This window comes from Anticarsia gemmatalis, chromosome 13, assembly GCF_050436995.1.
Source record: "Anticarsia gemmatalis isolate Benzon Research Colony breed Stoneville strain chromosome 13, ilAntGemm2 primary, whole genome shotgun sequence".
Taxonomy (NCBI): Eukaryota; Metazoa; Arthropoda; class Insecta; order Lepidoptera; family Erebidae; genus Anticarsia; species Anticarsia gemmatalis.
This window is the reverse complement of record NC_134757.1, coordinates 3,686,207-3,700,325: the sequence shown is the minus strand read 5'-3', so window position 1 is coordinate 3,700,325 and position 14,119 is coordinate 3,686,207. Positions and strand designations below refer to the sequence as shown.

Here is a 14,119-nt window from a genome sequence, read left to right as displayed (position 1 = left end):
TGAAAATTTAATTAAGTTTTATAATGGAGATACGATTTATGGGGAAACTTGTTTTTAAACGCGATTTTGGTTTTAAATAAGAAATTCGGATGACGGAGCGAAAATATTTTTGTATACCACACTATTCACCCTACTGCGCGAGGCAAAGAAATGTAATGTGTTTATGATTATCTGTTGTCACTTCATTACTGTTAGAGCAAACCTTATGTTCTGCAGTTTTTAATCGATTACAATATTCTTAAACAGCCCTTTACACGCGTAGTAGACTTTTGCTCTTCCAGGAGGAGACTGCTCAATATTGTCACAAATTAATCAAATATATTTAAAGAAAACCAAACAATCACACTGAAATTGGTTTCGAAAAATCTGCAACATGCAGAGCAATCAAAGCATACCAAGATTTGTGGTAGAGCCGTATAAACCGATAGACAAACGGAATTACATAGATTTTATTTCATATATACTCTTCAGCTTTTTAATATTAGTATAGATAATATTAATAAGTTATTGACGTTAGTTGTAGTAAGTGGCTACTGCGTGTTGTCGACACGTATGCTCCTATTGACCTCTCCGTGGCTCGGAGAACACGTTAAACAACTGATTCCGGTAGCATATTGTCACTATGTATCAATTTACTAGATAACTTGGGCAGAAACAGTTACTTACATCTCGTATTTCAGACCTTTATTTCGAACGACAAAGTTTGGCGAGTTTACTTGCAATTAACACTATCTGTAATGTTTATTTGTACAAAATAAATAATAAAAAAAGGGTGTTATAGTCAATTTAAAAAAGGACGTACTATCAGTATAGCAGAAGACGCTCATAGTCAGTAGCGCTCTCTGGTTAAGATCTGTGGGTTAAGCTAGTCCTGGCGCTGTCATTCTATAAAGGGGTGGCCGCCGTGGAATTTGAACGAAATAAAATAAAAAAAACGTCTATATGCCTCAGAGGGCACTTAAAGGTTTGGTCCGGCTTGTCGTCAATGGAGAAGACAGTAAATCAGTTGTTGAATTGTCAAAAGTCATTCAGTCTGCTTGAACCACTTTTCTTGGCTGGCAACTAGTAAACGGTCCCGGTGGTCGTCAATTAGTTGTTAGGCCATGTCTAAAGTCTTTCAGGCGGCTTGAACAACTTTTGGCAGTTACAAACTATCCGTACGATAGAAAAAATAGTAGGATATAGTAACAGTAACTTGTATGTGAGTGCTGTGTTAGTGACAGCGGGCGGGTTGGCATCCGTCACGGGTCGCGTGCGGCGGGCGTGACACTCGTGCCGTGCTGTACACCGTTTTCTCTTCTATTGCTCTGTGCGTTTCCATTGTGTCACGGTGGATTAAATATAGATTAATCTGTATGAAGATATGATGCTTTCCCGTCTTCCAATGGTATATATAGTACAGAACTTAATAGTACGGAAAAGTTATATGAAAAACTCGGTGTCTGTTTGAATTTATTGAGTCCGAACTAGTACTATCAGTATTTTCTCTGCTATTCTGGAGTTTGATATGTTGTCCTTTATGTGACAAGTCTTGTATTCTATTACATAAAACCAAGGAAAAAATGGTGAAATTTATACATATTGATATTCCGGTATAACAGTATCACCAACCACATATTGGAACCCGTGATTTAGCAATTAACAGGCAGGTAATTCATTTCAAGCCACACTGGCTGTCAATATGGAAAATAAGACAAAAAATCAGGACATTTTTATAAGCTTCTTCTTATGTCCAATAGTACTTTAACCTGTCTTCAATATCTTACAACAATGGAGCCACACTAACTAGCAGTTACATGGTTCACCCTGCGTAAACAGTCGCAGAGGAAGTGCTGGAGATATGGGGGCGGGTCAGGGTACAATACTAGTATACTCGTGCAAACGTATCATTTGATACGGTCACTGCTCTAAACAATTGATTTCGTTAAGTGACATATGGAAATTGTGGAGTAACGCATGTTGATATGAGTGTTTTCTTTCAAGACATGTTGATGAGCTGCAATTGGTTGCTAAGCCGTAATTGTGCCTTATTGATAAGTCAAAACTTTAGTGTAAGTCAATGACATCCGTGGAGTAGGGGATAATGCGGTCACTTTGTCACTTTGACATTGCCCTTATTATACGCAAGACTCACTCATGGAACGAAAATTAACGGAACTAATAATTACTTGTAAAAGTACCTGTGGCATAAAAGTAATTCAGTGCAGGAAAAATAAAATATTTGACGAGGCACAAAAGTTAGTCATTATTATTGGTTATGTCATTGAGGTTCAGGCAAACCAGGCAGGAGAGATAGGTCAGCTGAAAAGTAAAAATTTTATGAAGACACGTGTAAACGTCACTCTTCATGTACGCGGCCCATCTACGTCGCAGTAAGGATAGACAGAAACCTTTCCATATAAACATCAGCAGCCAGTTTGTCTGTCATCGTTATTTATTAATTTATCTGATGAATACAAAAGACAGGAAAGCATAGAATATTAATTCCCAAGTTTCTAACCGTAACTCCTAAAGTGGCCATTATATAGTTACGTTTTCCCGCCCAAAAGAGCAAGATGGCGTCATGGGAGAACGCGCATGCGCCTGTGCACGGGACCATAAACCACAACCAGCAATAATGCACACAAACGTAATAAATGACAGCCACTTGATGACTTCGATACTAGGAATTGTAAGTTCACCAATTTATATTAAATCGCTAACAAAACTATTTTTTTGACTAACTGCCACTTTGTCTGGGCTGAAGCGTGTTGGAGTGCTGATGATCAGGCCTCGGGTCCTATTTCGGGGCTTGGCAACGCTATTTGACTTTTTAATTTGGATTTAAATGTAGCCCCGGAGTTTTGAAACAAACTCCTCAATCGGGCTCTGCCTACCAATTCGGTTAAAACAGGCAAAATGTTATAATTCCATACAGCTCTTTCTGAAACTTACGGCCTACAAAAATCAGTTATCAGACAATCAACGTTATGACTTTTGTACATCTACACACATCTAACAAAAGTATTCGTTTTAACGTTTCAATTAAACTGAGTTATGAGCACTGACCGTCCATCGGCCATGACCACAGAAAAACGCTAATAAGGTTAATTATGAGTACGCAATTATGATTGAAAAAAACTCGTTAACAAGTTTACGTCAATAATTCATCAAGCACTTACAAAGTAACATTCACTTCAAATCAATATGTATGTTGCGAGTGTGCAAGTGTGTTTGTTTGTTTGTTCCTTTCACGAAAAATGCCGGTCTGATTTGGATAAAATTTTGCGAGATTATAGATCTTCTAAAAGATCTATATGTGAACAAATTTCACGGGGTAAAAAATATCTTATCTTAATCCAGGTTATAAACTATGTGAATACTGAAAACTGAAAAATGCGTGGAGTAGTTTTGGCGTGATTTTGTTGTTATTATCCATACATACATCTAAACTACCACATTATGATATTGTATAGATAGTATACCTAAATGTCTTGAGGAAGGAAAAATTTTTCAGAAAATAAATTATGAATCTGATAAAGTCATAAATTGCAATCACAAATATGAAAGTATCTGTCCTCTATTCAAAACGCGATCATCGTTTGTTTTCAAAAATAATGCAACAGTCGGTATATTTGCAAACACTCAGTAATCAGTGGTCTTGTGGCCGCTTGAGAAAACCGGCCGCCAGAACATTCTCACGGGTCGAGCGCTTTTCCATAGCAAACGACACAAATAAAATTAAAATATTTATTTACATTATTTCTTTTGTTTATTCACTAATTAACGACGACCTGGTAGGGGTTGCCGGAGTCCGATGGATGAGGGCGGCCCAGGACCGGTCCTATTGGCGATCAATGGGGGAGGCCTCCAGCAGTGGACGATTCCCGGCTGAGATGATGATGATGATTCACTAATTCATTTAAGACCAACTAGCAAACCTACGCGGCTCGCGGAGCATTTTTCATCCCCTATTTCAGCAGCATTAAATGATTTTCTAATTCCGGATCTTCAACTCTTGTTACTACATTTCCAAAAAAAAATACCTCTTTTAGACATAAACGGACAGCAGATAAACTTTGGGATTTTTCGTATCCACTATTGATGTTATAGAAGTAAAGATATTATAATAAAAATATAAACTCATCAGACTAGATTACCACCTCCACGTGTTCCATGCATTCAAATAAATCTAGAACTACTCGTCCTAACAGTTAACACAGCATGATTCTAATTAATAATAAATTAAAACCACTTTTCTATTTCTTCTAATATTGCACATAGTAATAACATATTTTCTAAGATACAATCTTATACTATAACTAAACTTACTCATACAAAAGTAACATTTGCGTGCGTCATGTGGTGTGATAATTGGATTACGAATATGAATTATATACATTAACATAATCTTGTACTTAGAAGTAATATTGCTCGGGTATAAGCTATTAAATAAGATTTTTTATTATTGCCACGAGGAGTACTTGCTTTGTAAATTTAATGCACTTGTTGTAGTTTATTATGCAAATCGAAAAGCAAGTTAGATTCCACATACATCTTTCATAATAATATGAGATTGTTAATAATAATAATTATATTTCTAATTGATGAGTTTTATGCACAAAAATTTGTAACAAAATCTTCTAAAGAAATGTCACTTAAAATTGAATAAACACAAAAATGAATAAAACCCAATAAGGTCCTGCTGGGCAAGCGTCACTTCCCGGAATGGGGGAAGGACTTAACTAATAATCCAGAGTCAAAATTTAATAACATTACAAATCAAATTAAGAAGTTAATACGTCTCGATTAAACTTAAATAGTAATAAAGACATAATAAATGCAGCACTCGAATAAAATTATAATATCGTGTCGAACGCAATGGAAAACGCATATATTTCTGTCCCCGTGATATATGCATTTACGATGTAATTGCTCGGCAGGACTGTGTTTTGTAAAAATGACCGTCTTCCCGGGGAACTGCGAAGCTTTTCATTTCACAACACCCTATAATTTTACAAATTACACGCTCTGCGTTTTGCTATCGTTGTTCTATGTGAAAATTGAACGGTGTAGATTTATAAGTGATTGCAGGCCTCTTTTTGCAGATGAATAAGACATCAAGAGATGTGTAGTTAGGATGTATGATAATTTTACCGCGTATTCAATATTACATTCCATTGAGAGTGGCTAATTAAAACTGCTGGAATCAGTTAGTCAGTAATCGAACTGTTCATCTGTGACTATATACGTACATACATAATTTATGCGTATATCACACCTGTTATACCCGAAAATGTAGGCAGAGATATTTGTAAAACGCTTCGCCAATTTTACCAATGTTAGTCCCTGTGTTAAGGGGCAAGCCTATTGCCATATAAAAACAAAAATAACCCATTACTGACCCACTGCTGGGCAAGGGTCTCTTCCCGTAATGAGGTAGAGGTCAAACCTTGAGTCCACCACGCTGGCCAATTGCGGTTTGGGGACTTTGCATACCTTCAATAACTGTTTTAAAGAACTCTCAGGCATGCAAGGTGGCGTCACGATGTTTTTCATTATTGTTGGACCAAGTGATATTTTTTTCTAATACACACATAACTTGCCTCAGGTTCGAACCTGGGACCACTTGCATGAGAGGTGCCAACTTATACTACTAGGCTATCACTGCTCATACCATATACCGGTCATTTATATTCTACGGAAGACTACTTTAACAGTTGATCTCTAGCACAACAGTTAGTTGTTCCGCCACATGGTTCACTAATAAAGACGGTACATGACACTCATCAGTTACCTTCACAAATTGGTGGCCAACCACCGTAGACACGTCTACTTTGAACTTGATGGAAGATGACGGGTACTATGGTAACAATAATTACTTATTGTAAAGTAACTGTTTTAAAATTTAACTAACGACATCCACGGTGGTTAAGAAGTTATATCAAGTTGCTGTTTTGTGGAGTCTAAGGTTCAATTCCCAAAGGAATATTCGTTTAATTTTAATATCTATGTTGGGTTTCACTATATGACTGCTGTTTAACTATTTGTAAAAGTCCTCCCTGCGAGATATTAATTGTAGCTCCTCACTTATATTTCATTTATAGACATTAGTGTTAGCTGTATAACTTTTCAATAAATAATTAAAACTTATGAAGATGTTATCTCATTTCAATCGTGTTACTTTCTGTTGCTGGTAGTGACTACAATGTGGAGGCATCATTATGACACGGGGCAATAAGTCACAGTCGGTAGCGTCTTATCAAACGAGTTAATAAGAAGAATTTCCAGCTAGTTGCCGGAAATAATTATTGACAACCTTTTGAATTTAATTATTATTCTACGTTTATGAATATGTTCATGAGTCTTGGTACGCTCTTGGCTAAAAAGATCTTTAAATTAAAATCTTAGGGGCCTTATTATGTCAGTGCTGGGACTAGGGTTGCTAGATGGTAGGGATTTCCGGGATTGTCCCGGAATTTCGTGTGATGTCCTGTGTCCCGTAGTTTTACTTTGCTGTCCCGGAATGAAAAAAACACTAAGTCTGGCAACCCTAGCTGGGACAGAGATCGTATTATCGAATGTATGTCGATCTATATTACTAAACGATTCGATTTTGGTATAAAAATGCATAGACTAAGAATTAAACTACCTTTTTTTGCTGCGGCATCCATATTTAATTTCAGGTTCACAAAACAATTACTTACCTACAAGTCAAATCTCAATTTAACGGCACAATCGGAACAATATGAATCCATCCGACCATACGTCATCATTTAAACGGTAAAATAAAATTACTTAACTACGGAACCACTCAATGTATCATATTCTGTCAAAATAAATGGCCCGCAACAAATAAAGACATCAAGATAGTTCGTTAAGTGATCGCTAGATGGCGTTGTTACAATTGTATTGCTGATTCTTATCTAGATTTATTTTTGTTGTTAGTTTCGAACAATTGGTTTTAAAATTAATGATTTGTGAATTGAAGTATGAATAATATGGTAAGTACTGTCGTCCATCATATTATACTAGGTACTTATTATGATGAATAGAAATCTACTTGATCTAAAACTTGCCATAGTTGGCACGCGCATAAATATAGCGTACCAGCTTTTTCACATTATTATTGATTATATGAAAACTCTTATACTATTATATGAATAGACTTAACATAACACATATATTGTTATGTATAATTTATTTGAATAAAATATCATTAAACCCACTTAGTAGGACCAGAGAAAATAAAAAAATACGTATAAATTGACCTACGGAATATAGGTATTTAGGTTATCCAAATTATTCGCTACCAACGACACCCGTACAATAGATGGACGCAGGGCACGATAATGACGTCGCCTGTTGCCGCATCTGAAAACTTAAAATCGGATTTTCACGCAGTTTGCATCGATAGATAGAGAGATTCCTCAAGAACGTTTTGGTGTATAATTAGTTCAGTTTATCCCGGTGTAACCCTGGTGAAACCGGGGTGCGCCGCTTGCATAATATTAGGCCGGGGAAAAAGTCTTCTCGCATTATAGTATGTATGAACTTGTAATAAAATCTTTTGTTTACACAAAAAAGCTCGATATTTGGGTACCTCACGAGCTCACTGAAAGAAACCTAATAAACCGTGTAATCATTTGTGATTCTTGAAGCCAAAGAGATTTTATAACAAGTTCATACATAGGTACTATAATGCGAAAAGACTTTTCCCCGACCTAATATAACTATGTTGTTATAATAAGACGGTCGCGGTCCCATAGTCTCACAAACTAATCACTTTAGTGTCTAACTGTATTACATTCACGATATAATTTAACGCACTTCTGCCTTCTCAGCTCTCTTGTTAGTAGCTTGTTGAATATTTGATGTATCACTTACTGACAAGTTCAACCTGCAATTTGTATTCGAGGATGAGTGGATATAAGTTGTTTTATTAAAAATAAAGGAAATGCATGAAAATTACGAAGGGTTTCTTTTATTCGAGATATAGATAGACTTAAAGACACTTATATCTCAAAAAAAGTGTTATTTAACAGCTGTCTACTGTCCAGAAAAGTCCTGAGTGATTCGCGTCACCACTTATCTCTAAAAAACTACTATGCGAATGAAAACAAAACATCAAAAATCCCGGAAAATTTTCTTTTCAAGGTGCAAAATCATAGATTCTCTACAGTCGGTACTATAGAGTATCAAAAGTTTGACATTTAAAATGTACTGCCAAAATAGTTCCTGCGACACCCACTTGCGACGCTGATCAGATTTTCATACAAAATTTCTCGATAGCTAGAAGGTTATTGATAGTCGATAGTAGTAAAAAATTGAGCAATAGTAGCTCGATTCTCTATTACTATCGACTACCGACAACCGACCTGTTATCGAGATATTTTGTATGAAAATCTGACCCGCGCCTCTGACGGGTGTCGTAGGAAATATTTTGGCAGTACATTCTAAATGTCTAAATGTCGATAGCTAGCCGGTTGTCGGTTGATAGTCGTATAAAATCAAACTACAGGTCATGTTCTCGGTTAAAAAACAATATCTAATTTCAGTAAACATACAGTTAATAATGAGTGTTACAATAAGCCACCCCTGGCCACGTCACGGCGGATGCGTCAACCTCGACCACCACTTACCCGCGGGTCGCTGCGCACACAACTTATCATTTTCCTCGAACACTAACGAAACTATATGTCACGTCTACGTATATTATAGACTAGCTGACCCGCGCAACTTCGCTTGCGTCACTTAAGAGAATGAGTCAAAATTTTCCACGTTTTTGTAACATTTTTCGTTGCTACTCCGCTGCTAATGACTGTAGCGTGATGTTATATAGCCTATAGCCTTCCTCAATAACTGGGCTATCTAACACTGAAAGAATTTTTCAAATCGGACCAGTAGTTCCTGAGATTAGCGCGTTCAAACAAACAAACAAACAAACAAACAAACAAACTCTTCAGCTTTATAATATTAAGTATAGATTATTGACATGTCTGTCTTTCTGAGTGTATGAAGGGTTCATTTTTCATTCTAGAAACGCTTTTTTATTGTTAAATAACAATACCTACTAACTGATTCAACAAATAGTTCAGCCCTTTTGACAGATTTTCCAAACATCGTCTGTTAGTTTTTTTTTTAACCCATCACTATCCCACTGCTGGACAAGGGTCTCCTCCCAAACGAGGAGTTAGGCCTTGAGTCCACCACGCTGGGTTTGAGTAAAACGATTACAAAACTTAGGTACCTCGGTCTCCGGGTCACCCACGAAATAAGCAAGGAATTAGAGAGGTCGACTATGTTTGCGAATGAAGTCTAGTGGACTTAGAAATAAGAGTTTAAATTTATTTTTGCCTTAAAAAAATCTTAAAAACCAAGACCTTTTTTCTACGTCAAGAAACCTACACATAACAAGCCTCACACACAAAAACAAACCGTCTATCTATAATCTAACGTCTAAAAACTGTAAAAATAAAACACTAAAGCAATATAAATTACCACAAAAACGGACAGATGCAGACATATAGAGTAATTTCAAGAAGCACTCGTTGCGGTGAAGTTATCTGTAAGTATCGCGGTGAAAAATGCGAGCGAAGCCGCTAGGCGCGCTTAGTTCGCGAGTAAAAACCAACCGCGTTGACCTGGCAGGCGATACACTCGGCTGCGCATACTCAATCGTGACCTCGGAGTGAGGAATACTTGTGGATGTGCTATGTGCTTTCTTGAGTAAAAAGTTAGTTTTTAAGACAAGAATTTGGTTAGGATATGTGTGGATGTCCTTAGTACGGTTTCTTAGGTCAAAAGTTGTGTGAGAAGTAAAACTGGATTACTACTTAGTATGAAATGTCCAAGGAATGTTTTAATAGAGTTGATTGAAAATAATTTTAATTTTTGTATAATTTTAAATGTTTTTTAAACTGCTCTACTTCTCACAAAATTATGTATATAATGTGAACAACGTAACACTATGTGTGAACGCTAATAAAAAAAACTTAAAATACTATTTTAAAAAATTCTAGTAAAAATACTAATTGAATTTTAATTATTTGATGCAAATATATTTTTTATATTCTATGGAATAATAATTCTGGGTGGAGTATAGCAAATGTAGAGTCAAGAGTCCAAGTTTTACTTATTTAGCCTTCTCCGGATACTTTATATCGCTTTTCTACTTTAAGACTAGATTGTATTTAAAAAATACTTTCCACAAAACGACATTTATCTACCGTATTTTGGCACTAAGTACTTCTATTACTCATCACCTTTTATCACAAACATTCAAACACGAAATAAAACCACCACATCTGCACTTACACATCGTGGTGTAGCATCTAATGAGCGGTCTTGTAATAAAGGAGAAGATGTGTAATTGGTGTTTGGGCACGCGCGCGCCACGCGCTGCGCCCGCGCCGATGCGCTTCACCTAACGCACCTAGCTCACCTAGCGCACTAACACTTTTTACTATAGTCCGGCAACTTTGTGCAGAGTTCTTGGCATGCACGATTTTTATAGATTACTAGTGAACCCTCTCGCGTAAAAGCTAAAAGTACTGAAAGTTGAAATAATTCTCCTATTTTCCTGAAACATTGACTCTCTGAACTCGTGTTTATTTATTTCAAACGAAATGAAAAATATGAGATTTCATGCTTCTAGCTACAAAAATGACGAATTTCAGTTCAAACTTCCATGCTCTAGTTTACCTACTACTACTAAATAATCCTTTTTTAGGGGCTGGCACCCATTGTCCAAATTTCATGTTTATAACTTCTATAGTAGATTATGCGATGATTCATCATCAGTCAGTCAGGACAAGTAATTTTATATGTAATAGATAACTCATAATTCTGAATATTTTAAATACAAAGTAACTGTATCAAAAAAAAGCCACCGTCAATTTTGTAAGCCTGGGTGTCAGTGATGTTCTAAATTATCATTTTTGTATACCTTCGCAAGCCGCGAACGTTGCCTCCAAGGCTCTCTACGAAGTTGTTGGATTATAACGCTTTTTCTCCCGGAACAAACTAATATTCAATGTAAAAGTTCATATGTTGTTTTTCTAATGCACTTTATGGTCACGGAAATCAATGAATAATGTATTTTAAAGGTTGCCAGATATAATTGTAGGCACGAGGGTGTTTATCGACGTGTGATGGAAGTAAATCTACCTTTTTACATACATCATATTAAGTGTTTTAGTTTTTACCTGGAATAGTAACGTAAGCAATTTGTCATCACTGTCTTCCGATTCTTCGTAATCCCACTTCACTAATTTGATGGCAGTTAAAATTTAAAATAGTAAAGCCCCACATTCTGATTCTGGTCTTCTGTGCCTGTCTATCCTGTTCAAATTTTTTAGTATATTCCGATAAACTTCACGAAGTTTTCTGTCTTTTTTATCATTTTCACGCAAGGAATGAAGCGATTTTCGCGAAGTAACTAAATATCGGACTTGCAAATATCGGAAAACTAACTCGACTTCAACTCTCAGGCGTAAACTAACCGACAAGATCACTAGTAGTACTAGTATTAACATTAAGAAAAGTTAGGTTTTCATTCATAGCAAACAACAACAATATTTATTAAATAAAAAGAACAAAATCACAAATTCTTCATTTTCTAACTTTAAATCTAAACATGAAACAAGTAATAAAAGCAAGCTGTCACGACTAACAAATAACATGAAATAAATATAATTGGACAACTCACACGCGGTCATTTGATTCCAAACTAAGCAGAGCTTGTACTATGGTAACCAAATCACTGATAAACATACATATATACTACTAAATACATACTTATATAGATACATTAACAACAATATAACAATAACATCACGGTGCAAAAGTAGTCAGTAGTCAGTTAGGCACGCGCCGCACCGCTGACTCCACGACGCGTTACTTAATACACATGTTTATTATTTCAACAGATTGCCTTATTATGGTGTTGTTTTGATGTAATGATAGGTTTAGATATTTTTACATCAACATTGTTATATTTGTTTTTCAATAAAATCTTATTCAAAAGGGCAAGTGACATGGATGATTGTCTATCCCTATTAGTTTTGTCAGATAATCATTAAAAAGCTGCAAATATTTTTACTCTAATATCCGCAAATTGTGTTTCAATACTATGAATTATAATTTTGGAGATTATACTGATGAATCGGCGAGAAACTATTAAAAAATAAACAATATTAATCTTAGACAAACCAGAATACTAACTAGGTAACAGATACATTTACAACTAGCAGAGTATTACTCGATAAAACTCTACATACTTTTACTCTATTTGTCTCCACGTTCTGATACAAGACCTTTAACAAAATAATAATATAGTCACATAATAAACCTACTGCAACTAATAAACCTTCACAAAAAGACCACAAAATTGTAAATAGCCTATTTTGATTGATGACACCAGTACCCATAAAACGAAAAATAACAAGAAAATTGATCATCCAATCAATTTAACATATTGTACAAAAGCTGAAGTGTAAGGTAGGCGTACATATTGTCGGATCGTGGAGTGCGCAGGTTCATAAACCATATATTCAATTATCATGAGCATACCCTTCACAGCCGGTAATTGGTGGACGCTTCAACACTTACGATATGAGTAAGATGTGTATAAGTTTTGAATATTTTGAGACATTTTCAATACATTATTATCAGCCGACTTATACCAACACTTAAATAAAATTATGTAATCTCAGAGTAGGTAAAGACCAAAGAATGCCACTTGGTACGATCCTTGCAAACTTCCTTTGCTTCCTTTGCAAACATCCATACAGTACCGCTAGCCATTTTCGAAAATTACGCACGTGGTCTTTTCGAACAACAGCATCTTGTACTCTTATTATCTTAACATCCTCCTACGTAAAAAGAGCGGAATCAAGCAATATCAAAAACAGAATTAATTTATGTTTAAAAAACTGACATTTAAGGTTAACTCCACATCGTAGAAATAAGTTTCAGTAAACCCTAAGTACGCCGTACGGCAAGTTACACTTGCCCCCAAATCAAAGAACTGGTAGACTACGACCACTCTCCCAAGAAGAAGAGAATCTATTTGTAGGTTTGGAGTCAGCAAATGTATGAAATCTACTGTCAAAATTCCATCAGATATGCTATCTATTACTTATTCAGAAGTAGTATACCAGCCTTATCATCTTCTACTACACAATATTAGCTACTTATTTTCAATTAAACTGTCCGCCTACGCTGAAAATTACTTCAGAATCTTATTTGATACCATGCTTTTGAAACTGTTTTATCTCAAGCGTACGTTGAGGGTTCCTTCGTTCAATTATATTTTTAAACTTGATGATCGCTATCCGATGGCAGTTACAAGTTAAAAACCTATATTTCCAGGCAGCGTACCATTTAAAGTTTCAAGCATCGAACAGGGAAAAGCTTGTAAAATTGCCACAACAAGAACATCTAAAAATAAAGTTTGAAGATAAAAAAATTCTTTCCATCTAGACTTTATTTTATTTTATCATATAGTAACTGATCCACGTATCAAATCACCCTGTGTCAGAGTTTTTCAAGCCGCCCGAGAAGCATCATCCAGCCAGGCTCAGCCAGGCTGTAACATACTTAAAGATACACCACTAGTGAAATTATCAGTAAAAGATTCAAAGAGATTTTTAAAATACACTATTAAAAGTGCTCTATGAAGACATCCTTCAAACAAAACTGTATACAAACGAGAGTGACTGTGACCTACTTTCTGACAATATCGATTTTCGGAGGCAGCATCATAAACACCAGACACATTGGCGAATGCACTGAGCTTTAAAGTCTCCATCGCGAGCAGACCGGACACATTAGTGACTTCGTTAAACTCGCAAGCTCAAACTGCATACTTGTATCTTTACCGAGATGAAATTCTTAAGTATGCAATTGACTTTACAGAGTTAAACGTAAACTCAAGAACGTATGCATGCATCGCGGCGTAGCATCGGATCTCGCGTCTTGTGAGCTGTAGAAGGAAACGTTTTGAATTTTCTACGCACAATGTAACTGATACAGTAAAGCATTCGAGTTGCGCTTTGTAGTGTATTCGCCAATGTGCAGATACCTTTATAAAAAAAGTGCTGCAAATGTACTAAATATAATTATTTTTTGGAAACTC

The 14,119-nt window shown here is 35.8% G+C and overlaps 1 protein-coding gene across 1 annotated transcript in view; it reads right to left on the bottom strand.

Annotated features, from left to right (window-relative positions):
- The window catches only part of LOC142978059 (uncharacterized), a 262,165-nt gene that overhangs the window by 231,740 nt on the left and 16,306 nt on the right, over positions 1 to 14,119 (bottom strand). The gene's annotated exons all lie outside the window — the stretch shown is intronic.